This window comes from Macaca thibetana, chromosome 2, assembly GCF_024542745.1.
Source record: "Macaca thibetana thibetana isolate TM-01 chromosome 2, ASM2454274v1, whole genome shotgun sequence".
NCBI lineage: Eukaryota > Metazoa > Chordata > Mammalia > Primates > Cercopithecidae > Macaca > Macaca thibetana.
This window is the reverse complement of record NC_065579.1, coordinates 125,656,004-125,676,943: the sequence shown is the minus strand read 5'-3', so window position 1 is coordinate 125,676,943 and position 20,940 is coordinate 125,656,004. Positions and strand designations below refer to the sequence as shown.

At 40.9% G+C, this 20,940-nt stretch overlaps 1 protein-coding gene across 11 annotated transcripts in view; it reads left to right on the top strand.

The window, feature by feature from the left end:
• The window catches only part of FOXP1 (forkhead box P1), a 631,073-nt gene that overhangs the window by 221,143 nt on the left and 388,990 nt on the right, over positions 1-20,940 (top strand). For all 11 annotated transcript variants that reach the window (XM_050781345.1, XM_050781346.1, XM_050781342.1 and 8 more), the window contains one exon: positions 4,367-4,461. The gene's annotated coding sequence lies outside the window, so the exon portion shown is untranslated. The remainder of the gene's footprint in view (positions 1-4,366; positions 4,462-20,940) is intronic.

The window sequence follows — 20,940 nt, the reverse complement described above, 5'->3', positions numbered from 1 at the left end:
CAGAGACAGTCATGCTGGTTTGGAACAATTTATCTACATACTTGTTTAAATATATTTTAAAAATTAGCCTGCACTCTGAATCTGCTTCCCACATGTTGTGTGCCATTTAGGCATTTTGGTGTTCTAAAATTACAGATCTATCTCAGAGTGAGTAAGTTTAGGAATACATACTTAAGAAGTGTTGCATGCAATGACATTTTCCTTCCCAAAGTGATCTACAGGAACTCATATTTATTTTGCTATTTTATAAAATCAGAAGTTGTACACAATATTGAGTAGAATTCTTTATCCGTGATGGCAGATAGAACATCTGTTGAAATACTACCACTGTTATTTATTTCGAATTGCACATTTTACAATGAACTATACCAGAAGCATTTTCAATTTTTTAACACCTTTAATAGATCTAAGCCCACCTTTTTTTGAAAGTTATTCATTTTAAATCATGATTATATGAATATTTTAGGATTATAATCACCCTAAAATGAAGGACAAAATTTATCATACTAAAATAGAAATTTAATTTAAAGTACAAAGAACTTGATTGCAAGGTTTAGTAGATTAGAAACAAGACATCAAAGAGGATATTAAAAAACACTTTTTAAAACACCCTCAGCAGTATAGTTTTACAGTAGTTTTCAAAAAAATACAACAGCATTTATTAATGTTTGTGAAGATCATATTATAGACAAATCAAAGATCAAACTTTTGTAGGGTTCAAAAAACACATATAAGCAAATTTTGGTCATTTCCTGGAAAAAACTAACTTTAAATATATTCATCCAGGCCAGGCATGGTGGCTCATGCCTATAGTCCCAGCACTTTGGGAGACAAAGGCAGGCGGATTGCTTGAGTCCAAGAGTTTGAGACCAGCCTGGCAGCACGGTGAGACACTGTCTCTACAAAAATTAGCCCAACATAATGACACCTGCCTGTAGTCTCAGCTACCTGGGAGGCCTGAGGTGGGAGGATGGCTTGAGCTTGGGAGGTTGAGGCTGCAAAGAGCAGAGATCATGCCACTGCAATGCAGCCTGAGCAACAGAGTGAGACCCTGTCTCAAAAAAGTAAAGAATAGGGCTGGGTATGGTGACTCATGCCTGTAATCCTGGCACTTTGGGAGGCTGAGGCAGGTGGATCACAAGTTCAGGAGATCCACACCATCCTGGCTAACACGACGAAACCCCGCCTCTACTAAAAATACGAAAAATTAGCCAGGCATTGTGGTGGGCACCTGTAGTCCCAAGTTCTTGGGAGGTTGAGGCAGGAGAATCGCTTGAACCCGGGAGGTGGAGGTTGCAGTGAGCCGAGATCACACCACTGCACTCCAGCCTGGTGACAGAGTGAGACTCCATCTCAAAAATAAATAAATAAACGAATAAATAATAAAACACAAATTTTCATTCAGTATCATACAGTTAGTGATGTTTGTTTGAGATGGAAGCTGCTCTTGGCCGTATTGTGATCCAGGGGCCTTGGGCAAAAGTCAGACTGGTCTACAGACATGTGTAATTAAAAATACTCCTCTCACTTTTCTTGGTACTCCATGGCATTTCCCACTACCTGTCACTTTGTCCTTGACAATATATGAGGCAGAAAACAAGTTGCGTGGACCAGGTTGGTTTTCCAGTCAGCTGTTCCTTATTTTTCTCTGGTGCTTCTTTGTTATATTAGAGTTCAAATTTACTATTCATGAAACACATTTTAATCAGTGACCATATCAGACAAATGGAAGCTAAGCGCTGGTTAGTATGTTGAAAATAAACATGAGGGCTCTCATTAATGTCGCTGTCTGAGTAATTAGTTGAGCATCCAGTCCTGAGCAGCCGTGAAAGCAGCCGAGAAGCAGAAAGCTTCTCACTGGAACGACAGGCTGACAGCCCCGTCTTGGAGAATGGTCATTAGTGTGCCCTGCCATCAATGTCATGTTACTGTGTCAAATTAGTTAGTGTCCCCTTAGGAGAGAAGCCGGACCTACAAATTATCCTCCCACATCCCTTGGAAACTGTGTTTGCCAAACCTGCAATCGAGTGTGAGCAAATTATTAACATGGCTCATAAATTAACTAGTTTACAGGCTTATAACATTTTACAAGTAGATAATAAAGGGGAGAAAAGTTTTCCAATTGCATTGCCCTGACGTGAGGCTGTGATCTGCCGACTTTTCCTTAAGGAGTCCACAGCTCATAGTTTTTCGTTAAGAGACCAAACACATGGGGTGTCAGAACAAATGTTTGGAAATGTAGAATCTAAAAGGCAGCCAGTGTAAATCCATTGAAAACAATATAATTAACTTCATTATCTCATTGCTCTGATAAGTCGATGACAATGGTCGTCTTTCTTTTAGTGGCAGTTGCTCATTAATGAGTTCACCAATTAAGTTTGAACGATTACAGCCTTTACCAACTGAAATTATCTTAAAAACATTTTTGATGCGTTCTTATCATACTCTTAAGCTCCCTTGCTCAAGAGGGAAAATGCCCACACAGCACATTAAACTCACACAAGAATGAAGATTCTGAAGTCATGATATATTTGGCAGTTCATGCACAGTAGACACCAGATACCTAGAAAACATAGTGTGGACAAATCTGGCCTGAGTTTATCTCATATCTAGAAGAGACACCCACTGGGAACACCATCTCTTAACTCTCTTCTGAGTTCTGGTAGGCAGACAACCCACATAGTTTCCGGAGACAGGTGACTATTCAAATCATAAAACTTCATGCATCTCCTTTTTAGTTTCAACTTCTCCATCTGAGTAGGTTAAAAACATGTAAATTCACAAAGTGTTGCCTGCATTTACTATTGAAAGAGAACACTGCACACAGACACACATGTACGTGCCCCGAAAGCTCAGGCTTTCTACCCATTCTGTAGTTCCATTTTTTTCTGTATTAGTGAGAGTCCTTTATTTAATCTTGAAGGCCATATACATGGCATTATTATCTCAAGGATCTATGCAAAAAAGACCTGGCATGTGAAACCTTGCTACTGACAGCTATTCACAAAAACTTTCTGAAAGTGCTTGAGGATGAGTTGACTTATCTGTCAGCAACTTCAACTTACTTGGAATTGGATTTGGTAAATATTCTACTAATAACCTAACCAAGCGATGAAAGCTTTGCAGTCTCAGCACATGAACAGAGTGACTGTTTCCATGAGAAGGCTGTGTCACAATCTCCTTCTGCATTTGAAATGCAACTGAAAAAAAAGAGTTGCTAACTGTGGCAAGTAAGATTTTTCAGTTTGGCTGGCAGGAGAGAGCTTGTATGTTTTGCTAGCGGGGTGCCTGTGTCCATGTATGTACTTATTTCCTCCTGTCTCTTCTACTGGGTGCATTGAGACAGGCTGAAAGATCAAAACTCATAGCAAAATCATCATTTGGACCTATGAATCGTCTTTTTCTTATTTCTCAGGATGTGTTAGCACTGTAATTATGAGAATTTATCTTCAGAAATAAGAAATTATAAGCCAAGCATGGTGGCTCATGCCTGTAATCCCAACACTTTGGGAGGCCAAGACGGGTGGATCATTTGAGGTCAGGAGTTTGAGACCAGCCTGGCCAACATGGTGAAACCCTGTCTCTACTAAAAGTACAAAAATTAGCCAGACATGATGGTGGACACCTGTAATCCCAGCTACTCGGGAGGCTGTGGCAGGAGAATCTCTTGAACCTGGGAGGTGGAGGTTGCAGTGAGCCGAGATTGTGCCACTGCACTCCTCTAGCCTTGGCGATAGAGCAAGACTCTATCTGGAAAAAAAAAAATAGAAAGAAAGAAAATTTACTAGGAGTGGCACACACCAGTAATTGCAGCACTTTGTAGGCTGAGGCAGGAGTATCACTTGAGCTCAGGAGTTTGAGACTAGCCGGCCTACTAAAATTTAGCCTATCTACTAAAATTCCAAAATTATTTGGGCATGGTGGTGCACACCTGTAGTTCAAGTTACTTGGGAGCACTTGAGTCTGGGAAGTTGAGGCTGCAGTGAGCCCTGAATGTGCCACTGCACTCCAGCCTGGATGACAGAGCGAGACCCTGTCTCAGAAAAAAGAAAAGAAAAGAAATAGAAATTACGGTATGGAAGATAAAGGAACTTAACTTCCTAAGTGGATGTCATTGCCTTCAAGAGTGACAGGTTTACTCACCTACATAACATTTTGCATCCTCCTCCTGTAATTCAGATTGTGAGCTAGGTCGAATGCCGATTCTAGAAGGCAAAGGATAAAATAAATGCTTAGATATGTGATTGTATACTGAAGATAAATGTGGTGTGTAAATGAGGGATACCAAAGGCTCGTGTGTCTATGTTGCTTTTGAAGCATCACCATTTGCCCCTTCACTTAACCTCTTCTTTTCTTTTGCTTTCAGCTTCCCTCTGTGTATTGCAGTCCTGTGGCATTATGCATGCCCCCTCCCAGTGACCCCAGGCTTTTTATGGCTGTGAGACACGTTAAATTTTCAGGGTAAGTGACAGACACCACTGATGCTGTATACCACCTAAAAATTGCCATCTACCTTCGCAGGGGACCCAGCAGTCGATATAGTAATCCTGCAGAAGATAATGGCCTTTCTAATTATCAGGCCCTGATTCTGAAGCTAGCAGGCATTTGAATGCTGCTACCCCCCATGATAGCTTTATGGTTTTCAAGAATAGGGTTCATAACTTGGATCATATTTGTGGGAAGGGGACCTAATGCAGGGGTTGGTAAAATTTGTAAGAGACCAGATAGCAAATATTGTCATCCTCATGAGCCATACAGTCTTTTCCAACTAGCCAACTCTGCCTTTAGAGCACAAAAGCAGCTATAGATAATATACAAGCAAATGGGTGTCACTCTGCTCCAGAGAGACTTCATTTACAAAAACAAACAGCCATATTTGGCCTGAAGACTATAGTAGGCTGTCCCTTGATCTGATGCATCAAAAAGGGACATTTGACCTGTAAACCTGACACCTCGCTGGGTACCACTCCATCTGACCTTGAGCAAACCATTTATCTGCGAGAAACAGGAATAAAAAAAAATACCTGCCCTTACTACCTTGAAAGATGGTGTTGTAAGGATGAAACAAGATATAATGCATGTGAAAGCACTTTGAAAATTGCAAAACTCCTTACGAATGTGATGATTGGCTCTACAGTCATTCCGGTTCACCTTGTGGAGTATGACTTCTTCACCTTTTTAATCACATTGGGCTTTCATGAGCGAAATGAGTGTGGGGGAAAGCTCTCTTATTTTCTGAGTAATGTGGTTTGTCTGTACATTCCTTCTATTTTACAATTGATGGATAAGCTGTTGAAATGTCTTTTTTTTTTTAGTATCAAATATGGATGAAGGGATATACGGGTAGATTATGGTAGGCTAAAGATCAAATGCCAATGAAGAGCGATTAAATTTCCTTTAATCATCAGAATCTGAGAGTGCTGTAAGATCTCACCTTTAATATAGGCCTTAATAAATAATAATGCTTGGGATGCCTACAAGTATGTTTGAATTTCACAAGTCTTGCATGTCAAAACAGAGAGACAGGCTCAGCAAATATGCTTCCCTGGGCTAGCAATACTAATTAAGAAGGAAAGTCATACTTAAACAAACAGCTTTGGGAATAGAGGGTTAATCAGAATCCCAATTCATGAATTTTCTAGTTTTTTTTTTTCCCTCAGAGAAAATTGTAGTGTCATCTTTAAATATGTTTTCATATCATTATATTAGTTAAGAATTGTTTTCTAATAAGAGAGATATAACTACATGAGTAGAAACAATTATTTAAGTATTCTGTCATAAGAACATCCAGGAGGAGCAGTTTGTGTCTTCTTTCTGCTCTGCTTATTCAAGTGTGTTCCTTCGTCTTCAAGGTCACAGGGTGGCTGCTGGCTCTCAGGCCATTGCCTCTACATCCTGAAAGGAAGAGACAAAGAGTAGTTTTCCCGGCTGAGGCAGGCCTTTTTAAAGTACTTTCCCTGCAGCCTTATCCAATGATGCCTGCTTATATCCTATTAGCCGCCCCTAACTATAAGGGTATCTGGGAAATGCAATCCTTAGACTTGAACAATTTGATGTCCCAGGTAAATTCTGTGTTCTAGTACTAAGAAAAGGTGACTGCTTACTGAGCAACCATTGTGGTTACTTATACGAAATCATGCTGTCAATTTTGCTTACATCTTTAATTTCTATTTATTTTCTATGAATGCCTTTTGTTGACTGTGCCTTGTTTGAATTTTACATGTTAGAATTTTAGCCTGTTTAATTCTCAGCAGAGATACAGCTCAGTAAATATTTTAGGACCATAATATTCTTACTGAACGCGCCATGGCAAATCTGAGAAATAAATTTCTTTATTAAGAGAGCTATAAAGCAAAATTTAAACTCTTGAATATGCTCGTCTAGTGGGTTTTCCTTCCTGTGGATGTAAGATTTCCTTAAGGCTTGAGTATTAGCATGAGGTCTTAGCGGCGTGCACTCACAACCAATTCTGTTCCCCCTATAAGGGCAGGAGACATTGCTGACAGCTTTCCACTGTCCCTCTGTACTTATGCAGACTCAAGGCCAGGACAGAACTCTCCACCCTACATTTCTGTGATTCGTTGCTCCCTGTATCTGTGCTGAAAGGTTACCATGGGAGTGGGGTGCACGGGAGAAGTAAGCCACTCCTGTCCAAATTTTCTGTCCCAAATTGGCCTGTACATGATTCTTTTGAAACTTTTTATCCCATAAAATGAATAGAATGAGACTTCCCTATGCTTTGTATTAATAATACATTCTCTGCCTATACTGGCCTGTGATGAGTAGTCATAAAACTTAGGGTAATGGATGCATTCACAGACACTCATTGAATGCCTGCTGTGGATACAGGGTAACAGCATGGTTAAGAGTTTCTGCTTTGAAATTAGATCGGCTTAGACTCAGATTCCACTTTTTCCACTTCCTGGCTGAACAACCCTGGGCAAGTTACTTAACCTTTCTGTGCCATGGCCTCCTTATCCGGAAAAGGGGATAAAAATAGAAGCCAGCTCACAAAGAGTTAGAGAGGTGATGCTTGTAAAGAGCTTAGCACAGATCCTGGTACATCATAAATTCCAGCATTGTGCTAGGCACCCCAGGTGATACGGTGGAAATCTCTGTCTCTGACAAGCTTCTACCATCCGGTTGCTGGTTCACTGGTCGTCGTTTTACTGATAGATGATGCATGTTTCGCAGTCCATTGCGCCTCACCTGATATTCCCTTGTAAATGCAAGTAGAGCCTTGGGAGCTTGTCCTCATGCACATCTTCAAGGACACGTGCAGCTATGTATACAGCTGCTGTAGCCCTGTTAGCAGAGCTTAGGTCTCTGGGTCCTGTTTTGAGGATTTCCCCTGAGAAGCATGCAGTTCTTTTTTTATTCCTTTTTTTTTTTTTTTTTTTAAGTTAGTCAGACGATGGGCCTGCCTCGCAAGCAGAATTCACTAACTGCTTTCAAGTTGGTATTGCTGATGATAATCTGAAACTGTAGGGTTTCGCTCGTGCAGGCTGATGCTACATGATGTCAATCTTCTGCCACCTCATCCCCCATCCCTGCCTCTGTGCTGACTCGGCAAAGCAGGTCCTGGTCCCCCACAGATCTTGAAAATGGCCCTCAAAGAACTGTGTCATCTGCACACAGAAGCTGCCACAGGTCCGTGGCAAAGAATGTCAGCAGTACTCATGGATGACTCCATTGGTGACTTGTACCCAGATTGAAAAACAGTGCCAACCATGTGACCCTGGCTGTCCCTTGAGTTTTTGAGCCCTGTTCTGTGAGACGGATAAGAATCACACCACCTATAATAACAAACCTGCAGCGCTGATTCATTGACATTGACACCATATCACAGAATTGATGGTTTTGGGGAGACAGACCCCAGCCTATGGTAGTACTTATCAGGGATCTGCCTGACACAGGCTTTGCTTCCGTCATGTTCACTGTGTGGAGATGGTGGCTAAAGATCTTGCATGTTCAAGAGACTCTTGGAAACTTTGAGCTTTTGCCACGTAGTTTCCAATATTTTATTTAAACCCCATTACTCTTCTCAGATGCCATAAAAACTCCCTTGCCTCCAAACTACGGGATACCTTCAGTCCTTCTCATCCCTTAGTGTTCAGTTCAAAAATCAACCCCTTGGACATGCCTTTGCTGACCACCCACATGAAAGGGGACATGCCCTTTATTATTTTTCTTGATCCAAACCTCTTGTTTGTTCCATATGTTACAGCCCTGTCCCTTCATGAATTCACCTGTTTATCAGGTAATAAGCAAGAAGTAGGTCTTACTCAGTGTGGCTTCTCCATGGCTAGCAGTGCCTAACATGTGGTAGGTATGCATGTTGTCAGTATTTGTTGAATCAGTCAAAGTCTGGGGATTTCCCTGTGAATTTCTGTATCCAGTTGAGGGAGTAAGAGAAGGAACAAAGTTACACACATCACCTTTATTGTAGGAATAGAATACAGATCTTGGATTTTCTCTGGAAAGTTCCCACTATGTACTGCATACTCTGCGTGTCCCATCCAGAAGGGGTTATACATTATCTTCCCCATGAAGACAGAATCATTTGCCATTTGAGCCTGAAGGATATGGTGGGTGGTACAAATTGATTAAGGATGTTGGGATCCAAGCCCAAACCCCAACACTCTCATTCATTGGCTCTTTTTTTGGACAGATTATTTTCTCTCTCTAAGACTCAGTTTACTTCCCTAGGGCAGGGGTAATAGCATCACCTAGCCACTGAGCTATTGTGACGATTAAATTAGATGGTATGTAGAAAGCACTTTGCACAGGGCCTGGATGAGAATAACAGTGCTGTTGATTTAAGGTGTCCGCAAAGGCTCTGGGGACCTCCACTGATAAAACTCATCTTGTGATTTCTTGTGATGTTCATTTTAGAGGTGACAAAGATGGCAAAGAACCTTGATTCCCGATTATATTTGCTCATGTTTCACGTGCTGAATTAACTTTTAAAAGTACAAAATAAGCAAGCAGTGAGATAGTCTGTTTTATATTTGTTGTTGACGCGTTGACTGTTGGATATTCGTAACCTGTCTCAGGTAACATGCTAGAAACCTCAAGCGCTGCAGTGACTCAGTGTTTGGAGCCTGACCCATATCCAGAAAACCATGGAAATTGAGAGTTTGGGGTGCTGCAGTGTCTGTATGCCTTCTTGCTGGGGATATGTTTTGCCTTCAAGTTAATCAGAGCTGGCCTTGCAATAGAGGGCATCTTAAATTTCCTGTAAATTCTCTTCTCTCTCTCTCTTATTTTTTTTATTTTTATTTTTTTCTGGAGTTGGAGTCTTGCTGTGTCACCCAGGCTGGAGTGCAGTGGTGCCATCTCAGCTCACCACGACCTCCGCTCCTGGCTTCAAGCGATTCGGCTGCCTCAGCCTCCCTAGTAGCTGGGACTACAGGCCCAGCTAGTTTTTGTATTTTTAGTAGAGGCGGGGTTTTGCCTTGCTGGCCAGGCTGGTTTTGAACTCCTGACCTTGTGATCCACACATCTCAGCCTCCCAAAGTGCTGGGATTACAGGTGTGAGCCACCGCGCCCAGCCCAATTCTCTTCTCCTTTTTTTAAAAAAATATATGCTTGACATCATCTGTCCTGAAAATTCACATAACTTCTCTTTTGATAGAAAACCAAAGTCTATGTAGTCTGAAAGGAGTTAGATATAAATATCTTTCATTGTTAACACCGATTTCTTCCACCTGCTTGAAGATGATCTATTACTTTTGCTATGTTATTCCACCATGTCAGTGGTTGACATTTGTTGTTCGTTGTGAATTTTTTATGTAAAAGCTGAAGCAGAGAGAGGGACCTGTCTCACTCTGTATCACGTGACTTTCTGGTAGAAAAGAATGAAATCTATCAAATCATATACTCTTATTTATATGACTTATGGAGTAACTGGGGTAATCTAGGAAATTAAAATAGCCATTTCTTTTCTTAATTCATAACGTGTGCTCTTGCAACCTAAAAATAAAAGGACATGATTAAAATATAGTTTAAGGCATCAAACATGGTTACTAATATCCTTTTAGGAAAGGAAAAGATGAAATCCAGTAAGTTTCAATCAAACTAAGTGAATAAATCAGAAAAATGCATTGGTTAGACTAATGATAACCCTCAGAGTGGCTAACACCCAGATTTTTCGCATCTCTAAAAATATATAACACTCCTGTTGCCAAATATCACTTCAGACACTAAAATAATAATTCATGAAAGGGGAAACAGATCTGTGTAATATGAGACTTGATCAGGCAGTTTACATGGGATGCTTGAGGGTCTTGTGCTGCCCTCTTCTCAATACCCTGGTGCCTGAGGAGCAGCGGGGAAGATTAGGAGCTTTCTGAGGGTTTTTTCTTTAATTTTTTGAAATTTTGCTGCATTGTCTGAGTCCAGTTTGGTTCAGCAGTCTCTCAGTGCCAAGTGACTCTGGTTAAGATGCTCTGGGGCTGAATTTCTCAATGCCAGCTTTCCCAGGGGATCAGTAAAGGTTTTGCCCTGGGTATTCCAACCAGGAGAACCTGTGTCCTGTCTTTGTCCACATCTGTCCCCAGTCGTTCATTAATGGTAACACAAAATAGTCTCCCACTCCTGACTCACTTCCTAAACATGGCAGTTTCTTTGGGATTCTACTCCTAGAATAACTGGTGCTTAGACCTTCTTAGGTTTATCTACATGTATGTACCTAGAGGAACTTGCATTTCATGCTATCACCAATATTCTGCATGCTTAAAAAGTAGGGAGAGGTGGAAGTGGAATTTCCTAAACTCATGAAATATCTAATCCTAAAAAATCTCAATAAACAGCAGTTGTTTAAGAGAAACAGTCTAGCTTGTGAAAGGTCTACCCTGTAATAGCTACCTTTACTGTCTGTGTGCCAGACATGATTCTAAACCTTCGATATTTATCAACTCACAATAACTCTGAAGTAATCATCATTCTAAAAATTCATTTTACAGGTGAGGAAGCTGAAGAATAGTGAGTTAAATGACTCACCCAGAACCCTCTGCTTATATGGAGCAAAGCTAGGATTTAAACCTAGAAACTCCTTTCCATCATACCCTGTTTTTTTTTTTTTTTTTGTTGTTGTTGTTGTTGTTGTTGTTTTAAGATGGTGTCTCGCTCTGTCGCCCAGGCTGGAGTTGGAGTGCAGTGGTGTGGTCTCGGCTCACTGCAACCTCCACCTCCCTGGTTCCAGCGATTCTCCTGCCTCAGCCTCCCGAGTAGCTGGGACTACAGATGCATGCCACCACGCCTGGCTAATTTTTGTACTTTTGGTAGAGATGGTTTTGCCATGGTGACCACGCTGGTCTCAAACTCCTGACCTCAGGTGATCCACCTCAGCCTCCCAAAGTGCTGAGATTACAGGTGTGAGCGACCACACCCAGCCGTACCCTGGTTCTTAATCACTGTGCCACGCGGTCTTCCTCATGCACACATATTTTTGGGGTGTTGATGTGCAGGCATTATTTTGTTTTCACATAAATTTTTCACTCTGGGACTGCATGTGGAGCCGTTATACCTCAGTGCTATCTAATAGGCCCTACTTGATCTTACTAGACTTCTCCAAATACTTTCTTTTTGCTAACGCAGGAGCTATGGGAAATAAAAGTATGTCCCAATTTGATTAGGAACAAGGACAACCACTTAATTGCCATTCTTTTATCTCCAGTTGGATGTGCCTGTTAAGACATTTTCTCTAGATCTTTGAGTCATTTTTCTCTGGGACATTATTCTAATTAACCTCATCTCTGTAGCCCTCATTTTACTTCATATTAGCCTCTGACCAGCTAATAATTGATTTGTTCTGCTCAATCACCTGTGTGAAAAGCGAGAGGGTCTCCCTCCCAAAGCTTCGGTCCTGTACCTGGGCATTTTCCCAGCAAGCAGGTTCAGAATGTTCTTTTAGTTCTTGGAAGCATTCACCTGGAAGGCTTTTTATTTACCAGGGTGAATCTGGGGTACTGAAAGGTAACATTGGCTGACAGAGTAGAACACCTTTGGTTACTTAGTTGGTAGAATTATAGGTTTATAAACTGTATGCCAAGGACTTTGACCTTCAAATATTAGTAAAATATTAGGCTTGATTAAATGTATAAATGCCAGTTTCAAGAGACCACAAATAAGCAATTTTGACTTAAAAGGTTTGAAGTATTCATATTGCCTTGTTAACACAAAGAGTAGACAGCCCACTTCTAAAGTGTCAGTGCCTTAAAATACTGAGCTCACCATATTTTAGGTCTTTTAGGTTCTGAGTGACCAGCTTAGTCATAAAGGGCAATTAATTGGCTCATAATGTTGAAAAGTCGGATTGTGGAACTAGCTCCAGGGAAATCTGGAGCGGGCGGTTCCAATCATGCCATTAAGTCTTAGTGGCAGTCTCCTGGCCGTGCTGTGTGCTCCTTGTTGGATTCATTCATGGAGGTGATTCCCTGGTTGTGGCAGGATAACCTTTCATGAGTCTGTTTTTGTAGCAACTCCAGCAGAAAAGATCTTTTCTTAAGAGTTCTAGCAGCTGTCACAGAGTCGGGATCTTCCTACTTCTGTGATTGGTCTGGTGTGTGCCACATGCCTTTTGCTGAAACACTCACTGGAGCTGGAGCAGGAGTGAGTTGGGGGAGGTGGGAGGTCCTGCTTGGCCTAGGATGGGTCATGTGTCCATCTCTAAAGGCATGGGTGGCCTTTGACCTACACAAAACAATGGGAAGTAGGTGAAAAGAGTGCTGGTTTCAGAAGAAAGGGACAGAATTCTGGGAAAGTGAACTATGTTTATGTACCACGTCGGGTACTATACTTGATACACAGCAAATACACAGAATTATAGGGTGGAAGGAACCTTTAAATACCATGTGGTTCCGCTAACCCACAACTGAATGTCATCTATGGGAGTTTTCCCAGAAAGTTGTCTGCCTAATGCTTGACATCTTCAATGACATTTACTACCTCAAAAGTGGGCTGTGCCTCAGAAATGCTACCATGCCTCTGTCCTCGAAGAGTCTAGAGTTCATTCATTGCCTGCCTGCCTTCTATTCATTCTTTTCTCCAACCATCCACCTACCATCTGCCACAGTTTGTGGTCCTAAGGCAAGATGCTTGATTTTCACATACTTATATGTGCAAGGTAGACAGAAAAGTCAATTATAGTATGGTGATAGAGAAGCTACAAGAATACTGGTGGATTGTGCGTTTTGATTGGGGAGGGAATTGGAGAAGGGAGATTGGAGGGCCTCATAGCAGGAATGATGCCTCAGAGGATGAATAGGAGTTGCCAAGTAGCCAAGGGAAAGATGGTCTTATTGGTGGACTTAGTAGGATTGAACCCTATATTATACTCAGACTTGCTTTCGAATGACCCAGGAAAATGGGCTTATAAAATAACTTAGCCCAGTCAAAATGCATATGTCTTTTAGGTCACATAAAAAATGTAAGTGGTGGAAATAATATCCTAATGATGAAACATTTTTGTACAGGTGAGCCATCTGACATCTTCCAAGTCACCCCTATTTCCTATTTCTTAATAATGCATAATAAGTGAATGGATGAAACCCCCTTGGGAGAAATGTCAGTGAGTTAAATTACAGAATTTTAGCAATCACTTCCCTAACAATTTTGAAAGGATCGGATATTATTTGTTTATTCATACATTCTTGGGGGCAACGGAATATTTTGAACCCCAGTTTTCTCATCTGGTGCCTGAGGATAAAAATAGTACCTCCCGAAGGGTTAGGGATATAGAGAATAAATATCTGGAGCATGTGAAACACCAAATATGGTTCTATCACCTGGTAAGCCCTCAATCGATATTACTTGTTATCAAAGGGTATCTATGATTTTTATACCTCATCGGTTGTCAAAGGCTTAAAATTTAGTTACATCCATTTAGCTAGTTGATATAAATGTTTTTCCATGTGCCCTGGATGGAATATATTTTTTATTTTTGCATGTTACTTACACCTTAAAAATTAAAGATATTAAAGATGGTGAGATTTAGCAAAAAACTTTAATTTCACATGCTTTTAATGCTTCCCTGAATTAATAATTTTCATGTCCATCATATTTTCTCCTTGGCCCACAATTCATCCCATATTTGGATCTTGGCAAATGATGACTTGGTTAATTAGGCAGTCTGTTAACTCTGATTACTAAGTTATAACAGATCAGTGTAGAAGCATCACTGTGCAATTTGGATTAAAAGGCTCTTCATTTTATCAAAACAAATTTACATTTATGGGTAGCTATGTTGAAGTGCATTATGTTAAAATGATGCATTTCATAAGGAAAATTTAAAAAGGATAAAAAATTATTTCCTCCTACTAAGTTATTTTTTTATTATGACATTCATCACATTATCTTTCACTAGGAATATACATAAAAGCTTGGAATTTTCTTTTAAGGCTTGGAAATTATAGCTGATTTAATACCTTGATTATACAAATATGGTGGATGCATTGCATTTTTATTTAAGCATTATTTAGTGTAGTGGCACATTGCTATATTCCAGTTCTGACCACAGTGGCCTCTGATGTTAGAGTTACTTATAAAAATGAAACTTGACTGTGTTGGGGCAGAATTAGTGGGCTACGTTAGGCTGGCTTTGTTTTTGTTTTTTTTTTTTTTTTTTTGTGAGACAGAGTCTTGCTCTGTCGCCCAGGCTGGAGTGCAGTGGCACGATCTCGGCTCACTGCAAGCTCCGCCTCCCGGGTTCACGCCATTCTCCTGCCTCAGCCTCCCGAGTAGCTGGGACTACAGGCGCCCGCCATTGTGCCCAGCTAATTTTTTGTATTTTTAGTAGAGATGGGGTTTCACCGTGGTCTCGATCTCCTGACCTTGTGATCCGCCTGCCTCGGCCTCCCAAAGTGCTGGGATTACAGGCGTGAGCCACCGCGCCCGGCCGCTGGCTTTGTTTTTATAGCTGAAGGCATTGATGGTTATTAAATAGACTGTAGCCTCTGTAGTCCAGTCTCTTGTCTAATGGTTCATCACTTAAGGGAAGTTGGGGTGTCAGAAACTTGCTTGCTTCTTCTGTGTTCATCTCTGCCTACCTTCTTTCCTTTCTTAGCACACATAACAGTTAGCATTGTGGAAGGCGAACAAACAAACACAGAGTAATTTTCCAGACTCAGTGAACCTTAAAACCTGTGTAAATTATCCCTCAAGATTCTGTCTAGTATCAATAACATTCTAATGATAGCACCTCCCCCTTTACTCCCCCCTCTGCTCAACACACACACACCTGTGTGTACATACACTTATACACACGTGCATGTGCGTGCATACACACACACACACACGCTGAACACAGCAGCTGGCACCGGAGAGGTGTTTAATAGGTACTGGTTGAAGACTAGTGGGTGGAAAAGATGAAACACCAGCAGCCTCCCACTCCAAGCTTCTAAGCTGCTCTTAGCCTGGTCCAACATCTGGGACCCTGTTTGATATTACAACTGTTGGAATAAATGGAGTTGATGAATTTAGTATTTATTCTTTCAATAAGCTTACTGAAGTCTGGTCGTTATGAATTGCTGTGCTCTAGTTCTATGGGAAATAGATAAAGAGAGAAAATACAGTAGTTTCTCCTTATCCATGGTTTTACTTTCTGTGATTTCAGTTACCCGCAGTCAACGATGGTCTGAAAATAAGTGAGTGCAGTACAAGAAAATAGAGAGAGAGAGACCACATTCACATAACTTCTATTACAGCATTGTTAAAATTGTCCTGTTATTCATTATCATTAACCTCTTACTGTGGCTAATTTATAAATTAAACTTTTTCACAGCTGTGCATGTATAGGAATAAGCATAATGTGCATAGGGTTCAGTACTAACTGTGGTTTTGGGCATCCACTGGGGTTCTTGGAACGTATCCCTGTGTATAAGGAGGGACAACTCTGTTTTTATTTTTTTGAGACAGAGTTTTGCTCTTGTTGCCGGGCTGGAGTGCAGTGACATGATCTCCGCCTACTGCAACTTCCACTTCCCATGTTCAAGCGATTCTCTTGCCTCAGCCCTCCGAGTAGCTGGAATTACAGGCATGGGTCACCACCCCTGGCTAATTTTGTATATTTAGTGGAGACGAGGTTTCTCCATGTTGGTCGGGCTGGTCGCGAACTCCCAACCTCAGGTGATCCGCCCACCTTGGCTTCCCAAAGTGGCTGGGATTACAGGCATGAGCCACCTTGCCCGGCAGACTGTGTTCTTTACATTCAGCAAACTTAGTATCTTGTTTATTGATGATATTGACATGACCCTAGGCCAGAAATAGTAAACCTTAGTTCTTCACTTTTATTCAGTACTAGCATGTAGTTTATGCAAAACCAGCTTTTCTAAATCTAGAAGGCTCTTCTAATATTGAAGGTAGAGGCAGAAGTTTGTTTAAGTCAGAATGGAAGTGGAAGTTTTTATGAATTTGATTGTTTTATCTTAATTAGGAACATTTAATAATAATTATGGGTGACTCTCATTTTGGAGCAGGTGTGGCTGGTTGTTCAAAGGTAAAGTGATGTTTTGAACTGTAATTTGACGGATCTGAATGACAGTCAGTCTGAATAATTCAGCTTCCTGCTAGCTTCTCTACCACCCCATTCTTTCCTAGAGAAAGAACCAAATAAGGAATTTTTAAAAACCCAAACCATTCTGGATTCTATTAATTCTTATAGTTACTTTCAAAGGAGCAGTTTGAGAGAGAGATGTGGCCTAGGACATTTATATGTGAGGTAAAGCTTTCAACCCATTAGAACATTCTTTTTTTTTTTTTTTTTTTTTTTTTTTTGAGAAGGAGTCTTGCTCTGTTGCCAGGCTGGAGTGCAATGGTGTGATCTTGGCTCACTGCAACCTCTGTGTCCCGGGTTCAAGTGATTCTCCTGCCTCAGCAGGAGAGGGCGCGCCACCATGCCCAGCTAATTTTTGTATTTGTAGTAGAGACGGATTTCACCCTGTTGGCCAGGGTAGTCTCTATCTCTTGACCTCATGATCCACCTGCCACGTTCTCATTAATTTTTTTAATGGGGCTTTAGTTGCCTAAATAATATGTGTATAATAATAAAGTCTTGCTAATAGAGCAAGAGAACCCTCTGGAAAACAACTGCCTAAGGGATGAGATAAGAATTGAAGTCTGCTTGGGTTTTCAAGCATCCCTTGAGATGGAAAAGTCTTACCCCACATCCGTGGTCCTCAAGAAGCTGTAAAGGCAACATTAGAAAACTTTCTCGATTAAGTGCTTCCTTAATGAATAGGTCCGTGGATAGAAGCAAGCCGACTTATTATAAGGTTGGATACTATTACTGTGTGGTTGTATTAATTAAATTTATTCCTTTAAAATAACCTTGGATGAAAACAACCACCTTTTCTGTGGTCATGGTTAGCAGATGTTTACCGTAATTCTTTGCTCAGTGAAAAAAATGCCTCTTCCACCCAACAAAAACAGCCACGTTTGCTTGGCTAAATCAAAACTTTGGCGTTTGGGTCTTACTTTATATATCATGGCTCCAGTCACACAACCTTTCCAAGTGTGAGGCTTAGATCACCAACTCCAACATCTGCAGGAGAGCTTTGCTCACAGTGATCTATTATGTGAGTACTTAATTCTTATACTGTTCTTGGCGTTCACCCTTCCTCATTGAAACCAATATCCTATATGTACCCTGCTCTTTGTTTTTCTTACATAAGCATGCTAGCCCCCTCCCAAATTTTTAAAGCTTTCACCTAGGCCTATGGCCATTTTTGTGAGGATTTTGATCATAGAAATAAAGTCAAAGTTTGCCTTCTCAGTCTGAGAGTTTAGTTTTTCTTCGGCTCTCTCTGAAATGCCAAGCCGCTCCTTTCCTTATATTTTGTGCTTGAAAAGCACTTTTTCTCATTATGTATTGGGCCTACTTAACCACCTCACTCCTCTTTTTTTTTTTTTTTTTTTTTTTAAACAAAAACTGAGTGATTTCAAACCTATAGCCTATAGGTAGTCCCTGCCCACACCTGCCGTTCACGGTTCTAATAGGTATTTCAGGACCAGCTCCCCCATCTGCACTGAATTTCTGCACTGAAGAATGCCGCCTGCTCTCAGCAGTGCTGAAAGGAAATACAACAGCAGAACTTTGCTTTTCTTGGGAAGCTCCTCTCTTTGGAATGGAGAACTCTGGGTGGCTCTTCTTATTTTGTTTTCATCGCCAAAATAAGCAGGGATCTTGCATAACACCAGGGTAGGAAAAAAGAAGTAATTTTAAGGGAAACATATGTTCATGTTGAGAAAAAGGCAGTTAGAACTGGACAAAGGATAGTGGCCCATGAAGCTAAAGGCATCTTTTCAATTCAGGTAGGAAACCAGGTTTTGATCATTTGGTATATATATATGTGTGTGTGTGTGTGTGTGTGTGTATATACATACATATATATATACACATATATATTTGAGACAGAGTCTCAGTCTGTCGCTGAGACTGGAGTGCAGTGGCACAATATCAGCTCACTGCAACCTCCGCCTCCCGGGTTCAAGCGATCCTCCTGCCTCAGCCTCCCAAGTAGCTGGGACTACAGGCATGTGCCACCACACCCAGCTAATTTTGGTATTTTTAGTAGAGACAGGGTTTCACCATGTTGGCCAGTATGATCTCGATCTCCTAACTTGGTGATCCGCCTGCCTCGGCCTCCCAAAGTGGTGGCATTACAGGCGTGAGCCACCACACCCAGCCTTTTTTGGTATGTTTTATAAAATGAAAAATAAGTTGCTTCCCTGTATCCCCAAATGTTTTCTTTGATCCAATTACAAATAGATCTTGGGAAACCAAGGCTTATAAACTAGCTAGTTGATATATGTGGTATAGAATGTATCTAGTTCTGTATTTGTTAAATTATTTTCCTATGATCTTAGCACTAAGTAATGTCCTTGGAAATCATTTCATTTAAGATGCCTGCCCTAATCTGAAGTCAAAGCTGAAATAATCCAAATATGATTTTTTTTTTTTTAAATTGAGACAGACTCTTGCTCTTTTGCCCAGGTTGGACTGCAATGGCATGATCTCAGTTCAAGTGATTCTTGTGCCTCAGCCTCCCGAGCAGCTGGACTACAGGTGCATGCCACTACGCCCAGCTAATTTTTTTAAATACTTTTAGTAGAGAGGGGGTTTCACCATGTTGATCAGCCTGGTCTCGAACTCCTGACCTCAGGTGATCTGCCCGCCTTGACCTCCCAAAGTGCTGGGATTACAGGCGTGAGCCACAATACCTAGCTTGAAATATGATTCTTATTTGGTTTGATTTTTGGAGAAGAGAAGTCCGGGTATTAAAATGGACTAAAGATGTCTACTTTAGCTGTTTGGCTGATTAGTGGACATATTATTTGTCCTTTTAACTGATTCCAATTATGTCTGTTGATAGAAACAGCAGACACTTTAGTGTTTCACACTGTTTATGGGTGGCAGGTTTTGAAAATGCAGCTAATTTGCAAAATGACAGAAGAAGAATAGAAAAAAAGATAGCAAAAATTCCTTAGGTTAATGTTTTCCATTCACCTGTTCTCAAAGTATGAAAATTTTAGGGTTAGGGGAAACCCCAGCAGAGTTCTTCTTTCCTCATTGTAAATTAAACACTTGTATCCTTAAAACGTAGCTGTGAAGGAGGGAAGGTGCTGGAACATTCTCAGTACTGATGTGTGTATGCAGTGCCAGAACCAGAGAGATGGCGGATGGATGGACTCTCACACAACTGGTTGAGGGCAAGGGTCAACAGGACTGTGGGATAGTGCCCAGATGGGAAGGCCTTGGTTGTGTGTGGAACTGTTTCTATATGTAGTTCTTTCTTGCATGTATAAAAATTACATCCAAACAGAGATCTATTTAAGACCAATGAAAAAACCCAGCTCTTAAAAAGTCCTGCTTTCCTTAGTGTTGACACCAGTAGGTTTGGAAACTGTGACAGGGTAGATCCAGGCTTGCATTTAATCTGTCTGATTCAGAAAATCTAACTGAAGGCCAGGCATGGTGGCTCAATGCTTGTAATCCCAGCACGTTGGGAGACTGAGGTGGGCGGATCACTTAAGGTCAGGAGTTCAAGACCAGTCTGCCCAAATTTGGTGAAATCTCATCTCTACAAAAATTAGCCAGGTGTGGTGGTGCACACCTGTAGTCTTAGAGGCAGGAAAATTGCTTGAACCCAGGAGGCTGCGGTTGCAGTGAGCTGAGATCTCTCCACTGCACTCCAGCCTGGGTGACAGAGTGAGACTCCATCTCAAAAAAAAAAAAAAAAAAAAAAATCTAATTGAAATTTAAAAACTCATAATAGGGAGAAGAAAAAGAACTTACCTTCCCTGTCCCCGAAACCCAACAAAAAAGGACACAAAGCCATTTGAAGTGTAAGATTATTATTAGATATTGGTGTAAGGTCCAGCTATTTTATTTAGTTCACTCTTTTCTCTCCTAGAGGCCTCAAAGGGCATTGTCAGTAGCACCTGAGTCATTTCACTGTTGGCAACACTAAGAAAAAAAATCCGTGTATGCACATAAGAAGAGGAATTTTGAGTTACATTTCCTTTCAGTCCTTAGAGTGGGCTACATTCTGTTGTTTTTCTAGTGTTTTTGTACTTTGGGATGAAACTATAAATGGTGGCAGATGCCATCTCTATGGTAGTGAGAACTAGGAAGGACCTCGGGGAAAGTGTCAGAGCAAACTGGAAATCCCAGAAGTTTTAATAATTATAATCTGGCCGTTTGTTCTGTGTGACAGCTACTTTTATAAGCAATGTACTACTAGCACCATCTTACTGAGTTCTTACAAGTACTATGAAGTAGCTCCTCCTATCACCTTCATGTTACAGATGAATAAACTGAGGCTCAGAGGGATTGCCTGTTATTAAATTGCCTAGGTTTACAGAAGAAGTAACCCAAACTGAATACGATCTGTCATTTAGTTAACTGTAATGTGTCAATGCTAATTTCCTGGTTCTGAT